General features: G+C 44.5%; 1 non-coding gene across 1 annotated transcript; it reads right to left on the minus strand.

Annotated features, from left to right (window-relative positions):
* Positions 1–1616: 1616 nt before the first annotated feature.
* LOC119467640 lies at positions 1617–1756 on the minus strand. The gene has a single exon (XR_005196188.1). It is a non-coding gene; the product is annotated as a U4 spliceosomal RNA (small nuclear RNA).
* Positions 1757–6000: the final 4244 nt, after the last annotated feature.

The raw sequence follows: 6000 nt of genomic DNA on the forward strand, positions 1-6000 counted from the left end.
TGTTTGGGCCAGAAGACTCACCCACACTGTTTCTTCTTCTGCAATCTCTACTCACTCCCTCACCGTGGGCGATCTGGCCTTAGCCCCCGCCACTCCATTGAACTGCTTCTGCTAAAGTCACAAAGACTCCTGTGTTGCTGGCTCCAACAAGGGATTCTCTGCCCTCTGCTGACTCGGCCACACTGCATTTCCACGGCTCAGCAATGCTTCCACTCTGAAATGCTTTTCTGTCTTGGAACGCATCACGTCCCCCTCTCCTGATTCTCCTGCCTCGCCAGCCACTTCTTAGTCTGATTGTTGGATCCTCCTCTTTCTCCTGACACTAAATGTAGGGCTGCTCAGGGTTTGCTATTTACACTATCTCACGGCTGGAAATCATACTCTGGTGACACCCAGATTAGTATCCCCTGATCTGACTCAACCTCTCCCGAGCACTTTGGACCTGAATATGCAATTGCCCAGCTCTACTCCTCCACTTGGGTGGGTCACAATCATCTTGAACTTGACATGTCTAAAATAAAACTGTCCCTCTCCTCCTTGCTGGGAACAAGTAAACACACACACAAACAGCTCCCGTCATGGCTCCTGCTCTCATGCCTGCTAGCCTTCTCATCTCAGTAAACAGCACCACCAGTTACTCAAATCCAAACCTCACGGTCATCCTTCACATCTAATCCATGCCCCAGTTCTATTGATTTCTCTTCAAAATATATCTCAAATTCACCTTATTCGCTCCATCTTCTCTGCCACCATTACAGTGGAGTTCACCAATGTCCTTTGCCTACATTACCGTAAAGGCCTCTTAAGCCTTTTCCTGGCCTCTGCTCCTGTCCTGCATTTTTCCGTCTTTCACAGACTACGGAGGTGACATAATCGGTGTAAACAGACCAATATAAATACTCCTCTGGCTAAAGCCCCCAGTGCCTCTCCATTGCACTAATAAACCATCTCCTCTTTTATAACGCCCTGCATGCCCAGCCTTGTCTGTCTGGCCTGCCCTGAGGCCATGCCCTCCTTACCATTCTCTGGCTGCTGTTTCAGCTCTGCTAACGCAGGGAGCACCTTCCTTTCTTAGGTGCATCTCTCTTTCTCTCTCTTTTTAAGACATAGTCTCTCTCTGTTGCCCAGGCCGGAGTGCAGTGGCGCAATCTGGGCTCACTGTAACCTCCTTCTCCCAGGTTCAAACTCCTTCCTCAGCCTCCAGAGTAGCTGAGATTACAGGCGCATGCCACCATGCCCAGCTAATTTTTGTATTTTTTGTAGAGACAGAGTTTCACCATGTTGGCCAGGCTGGTTTCGAACTCCTGACCTTAAGTGATCCACCCATCTGGGCCTCCCAAAGTGCTGGGATTACATGTGTGAGCCACCGCATCTGGCCCACTCTTCTCTTCGTCTCAGAGGCTCTTCACCTAGGCGCCACCTTTCTTCCTGCCCTTTCTAAATAAATCAACAAATAATAAATAAATATTATTAAATATTCAAAAGTGAAAAGCATATGAAAGAACATAAGAAATGTTTGGGTACTCACCACCCAATACTTTTAAATTAAAAAATGTTGCCATATTTGCTTCAGGTTTCTCTCTCTCTCTCTCTCTCTCTCTCTTTTTTAATTCAGTGTCTGTAGAGACAGTCAGAAATTGCCAATGCCGACTATATTTCAAGTCATCCTCATGGGGTATTGGGAAAAGTTTCCAATGAGCAATAATCGCGCCTCGGATAAATCTCATTGGCTATGATACTGCCACTGCGCAAAGCTAGGTTTTCGTTTTTCTTAATTAAATAAAATAGCGCCGTATCAGCTGAAGTCCCATATATACTCCTCTCTAATTCTATTCTTTCTCCCTTCCCAGAAGTCACCCTTGAACCTGGCATTCATCCTTCCCAAGTGTTTTCGTACTTTCACCCCATATACCTGCACTGATCAACAGTATGTGGGACTGTTCAGAACAGCTGCAATTTTATGTGAATCGTATTTCACTGTGGAGGACTCTGCAACTCGCCCTTTTCCTCAGCCACGTTTGTGAGATGGATTCCCACTGACATGTGTGGCTCTCATCATCTCTACAGCAGCATCGTATTTCACTGAATACACATGTCTGATTTTATCTGTTCTCCTAATGATGGATAATGACGCCATTTTCGATTTTTGGCCATTATAAACAACGCTGCAAAGAACATTTACACATGTCTCCTTGGGTATATGTTTGAGAGTTTCTGTAGGGTAAAACCTTAAAAACAGAATTTCTGAATAATAGTGTATGCGTCTCTTCAACTTTACTAGACAGTGCCAGATTGCTCTTCAAAGTGGCTGAGCAAATTTCCATTCCCATGGCAGTGTGGGTGAAATTACGGAGCTCTGCTCGCTTGCTGACTTAGCTGGTGGCGGGGAGGTGGGCACAGCAGGCGCCCAGCCAGCGGCTTGCTGAGGTCTAGGGCAGCAGCAGCAGCAGGGGGACTCTGCTCTTCTCTCTGCCAGTTGTCCTGTACAATGGTCAGGTGGTTGGAGGTCAGGATCCCAGAGGCACATTTAGGGCAGCCTCCGGCACCTGAGTTACTAGGAGATAAGGTCTTAATCCTCCTCTCCCCTAATTCTTTTCTGAAATTTGAAAGCAATACAAAACAAAAACTTCTATATCTTGAACTAAAATAAAAAAGGACCCAATGTGCTACAACAAACGTTTGTATGCTTAACATCCTAAACACACACGGCAAACACTTTCACGTGTTTGTTTTTAGTCGTACACATAGTATTTTGTATCAGCAAGTTTCTTCCCTACCCAACCACCATTGTTTCCAAAACACATCTGTGTTGATACTGGTATCTCTAGTTCAGTGTTTGTCCATTCTCCTAACAACATATTTTCAGGTCGTTTTCAGTTTTTGCCTATTTAAACAAGACTGTATATATACTCCATGGAAGCAAACATTTTGTTTTATGTTCACACTCAATTTTTAGACCCTAGAATTGTGCTTGGCATATAGTAGGTGCTCAATAAAATAGGCATTGCATTAATGAATAAGTTAGGAGCTTCATCCATGTCACCAACTTACTCAAATGCAGTGTTTGTCTGCAAATATACATGAAGTGAAGTGGCTGGATTTGGGGGTGAACTAGTCAACTTATCACTCTCCAAGGTTACTGTAATGATTTACTTATCCTCAGCAGTTTAGGAGTTCCCGTTTCCCCTTAGCCTTGCCAACTTTAGTATTTTGAGATTTGGTGTGTGTATGAATATGTGTGTGTGTGTGTGTGTGTGAGGTGTCCAATCCTGCTGTATATAAAATCATATCTTGTTATTATTCTTATTTTAAATTGTAGTGTCCTAGTTTCTTTCTGATTTGCCTCACCTGCGGTTTCCACTGACTTCTTTGTGGCTTCCAGGTTATTAAAAGAACAGAGGTGGGTTGGGGTGGGTTGAGGGTCCCTCTCAAGAGTGTGGCCTGACTCTTGCATGGGCCTCCATGCCTTCTCAGTCTTCCTTTGTCCCTGGAGAGATTTGAGCACTGGTGCCAGGGCAGATCTGGGACCACAGGATTGCAGAACACGATGTGGTGACCCAGACTTGTCCCCACCGCCCAGTCCCACCTTGGGCTCTGCAGTCCCCTGTGATTGGCAGGAGAGGACTCCCTGGTGCCTGTGCTGGTCTGTGATTTTCTAGGTCTTCAGGCGAAGAGTGTTGACCAAAAGATGGCTGAGTCTTGCATTTGCAGCTTCCTTGACTTTTCCAGGACCTGGGGTGCTCTCCTCTGTGGGGAGCTTCTTTGTAGTCCCCAGCCCTCACCCCTCAGCACATACCATGTTCTCTGTTACAGAAAAAACACACCACCTGGTTTGTGTGGCTCCTCAGTACCTGACAAATGGATCCCTATTTGGAGAAGAGAAGACAGGTTTGAGGGTAAGTGGACAGACGTAGTGGCAGAGAGGGGGAAAGAGTAGGGATGCAACTGAGGCGAAATTTTGAAGGCTCAGGACACCCCCTGACCTGGGGCAAGAGGGAGAAACAACAAGGTGCTGGACTGAGTTGCAGCACCAAGGTCACTGCCCCTGTGGACCTGTGAACTGGGTCAACTGAGTTATGGCAACGTTCCAAAATTTAAAATGTGACTGCAGCGAATCAGGCAGAGCAGCGGGTGTGCGGGAGGCTGTGCCGGCTGCTGTCTGAAAGACATATATTTCTAGCATGCAGGGATGACACTCACTTGAGATCTTTTCCCACTTGAAAAGCATTAAAAAATCATAACCCGCAGGCCCAGAGGGTGAGCACTCTGACTTAACAACCCTTTTACTTTCTTTTGCAAAGCATCAAAGTCATTAACTTCCAGCAAGCAGGAAAAGCAGGTTCTTACTTAACTCTTATCTTCTGAAAAGCCTTAAAAATCAGCAGCTGTGAGATCCCATCTCTCTTTGGCAGTATTAAATCATAATGCACCGTATTGCGGCTAAGTAACGGGGCCATGCTGTCAGAGTGTAACTTAAAAAAATTGGACCTAGCGACACGTCCTCTACTCAGAAAACTGTGGTAACTCCACACTGTTGGTCAGATATGATCCAAGCCCTTTGGCATGAGTTTCTGCCGCCCTTTCACTGTCTTCACCTAACCATGCATTTCCTGCTTCCCACTGGATGGGGTTTGTACCTCATCTACGCCAACCAACTCCCCATATCTTTCTTTCCCCTCACTGATACCCCCTTATCCTGTTCACCCCTCTGTCTAAAGCTCCTTATGTGGACTCTGCACTCAACACATAACACTGGTATTTTTAATAGCAGCCAGCATTTGTATATCCCTTTAGGCTATTGAACCTCACCCTTCACATCTCTTTGAAGGTTCATCTTTTCAAATTTCACTCCTCTTATCTCTTCAATCACTATAACATTGCTTAAATATTTATGCATTGCATATTGGCTAATTGCATCCAACTTTGTATTTATACTTAGGAGTTGTCCTGCCTTTCTGAACCAAACCAATGGATTTCTTAAATGTATTTGATTGATGATTGATGTCTCATGCCTCCCTAAAACGTATAAAACCAAGGTGTACCCCGACCACCTTGGGCACATGTTCTCAGGATCTCCTGAGGGCTGTGTCACGGGCTATGGTCATTCATATTTGGCTCAGAATAAATCTCTTAAAATATTTTAGAGTTTGACTCTTTTTGTTGATGAAAGCTAGCAGGGAAATAATCCCAGAACTGTTTGCCATACTGAATGCCACACATTGAAAACATCATTAATTGATTATACATCCATGGTGACAGAGTAAGTCAGTGGAAAAATAGGGTGAAAGAGTTGTCAAAGAAATTTAAGCAATTTATCGGCAGAAAAATCTGTGTTATCAAGGTTGCAAATAAGTCATCAACTTCAGGCATGGACATGCGCCAAAGTGTTTCTTAAATTTCTGCTTGCTTGGACAAGCATGCTGTCTTCTCAAGAGATGCCTCGAATCTGTAATAGCCAGAGAAAAATTTAAAAGTAATAGAAGAAGTGCTTAGGTAGTTCATTTCTAAGTCAACAGAGAATTACATTTTTGATGGTGTTGGAGGCTTTAGGCAGAAGCCTGTTAGAGATGACTGTGCTGGCAACCTGCACCCTCCCAAGCCAGAGTTATACCACTGAACATTGTGTGATCAGAGAGCTCCACCGATGGCCCTGTGAGTCCAGATGCCTCCATTCTGGGGAACACGAGATGCTGTTATATATTTTCTAATTACAACAAAGTCTATTCTCTCTGCTCCCAAGAGGGAAGGTGGTTTAGAGTTAGACAGCCTGAAATTTGAATCCTGTTCAATTCGGTGACTGCGGGCAGATCACTTAAACTCTCTGGGTCAGTTTATCCATCTGTGCAATGGTGATTGTAATATTTTGTTCATAGGGTTTTTATTTTTTTTTTTGTTTTGAGGATGGAATGAGATAATGTCTGTAAAGCATTTGGCACAGTCCCTGGCCTGCATTAAGGACTCAAACAACAAGAAAACCAGAAAAGGTATTAGGTTTTTCAG

Source organism: Cebus imitator, unplaced genomic scaffold, assembly GCF_001604975.1.
Source record: "Cebus imitator isolate Cc_AM_T3 unplaced genomic scaffold, Cebus_imitator-1.0 Scaffold313, whole genome shotgun sequence".
NCBI lineage: Eukaryota > Metazoa > Chordata > Mammalia > Primates > Cebidae > Cebus > Cebus imitator.